The sequence below is a fragment of the Tupaia chinensis genome, unplaced genomic scaffold (genome assembly GCF_000334495.1).
Source record: "Tupaia chinensis unplaced genomic scaffold, TupChi_1.0 Scaffold000330_1, whole genome shotgun sequence".
NCBI lineage: Eukaryota > Metazoa > Chordata > Mammalia > Scandentia > Tupaiidae > Tupaia > Tupaia belangeri.
The window spans coordinates 2,758,238-2,758,846 of NW_006159824.1; positions in this window are offsets into that span (position 1 = coordinate 2,758,238).

The window sequence follows — 609 nt, forward strand, 5'->3', positions numbered from 1 at the left end:
AACCCCTAGGGAAAAAAAAAAAAAAAAAAAACTCAAAAAAAAAAATCACTGTTACTATTGCTAGGAAAGGCTCTAGGTGTGATAGGTTTTAGAGCACAGAGAGAAGGCAGTTTGCTAGGTGGAAGGCTAGCAAGCAGATACAATGAGCATTTTATTAAAAATGTATTTTTGCAAATTGTTAGTCCTGGGTAAATACATCTAACTGTAATTTTAAAAATGTTTGTTTAGTGTATGAAAATATCCTAACCATTGAAGTAAATTATGTGCACCTTCTATGAGTAAAGAGATTGAGATGGAACAGTAAAATTATTAAAATAGAAAAAAAGACAAAGCATTTCATTACCTTTTAATTTAAATCATTACCTTTTCATTTAAATCTAAGCAACATATTTATTCTTTTTTTAAAAAAATATTATTCAGGACCAGCAGTTAGCATAATGGCTATGTCCCTGGACTCCCATGTAGTCGACCGCGGTTCAAATCTCGGACCCAGTGGCTTAAACTCACGCCAGGCACGTGTGCTTGTGTGCCCAAGATCCCGAGAGGAGAATGGAGGAGAAGGGATTGCGGCGTGGCCATCCCCCCCGGGGGGTGATTTCTCGCTTTCTG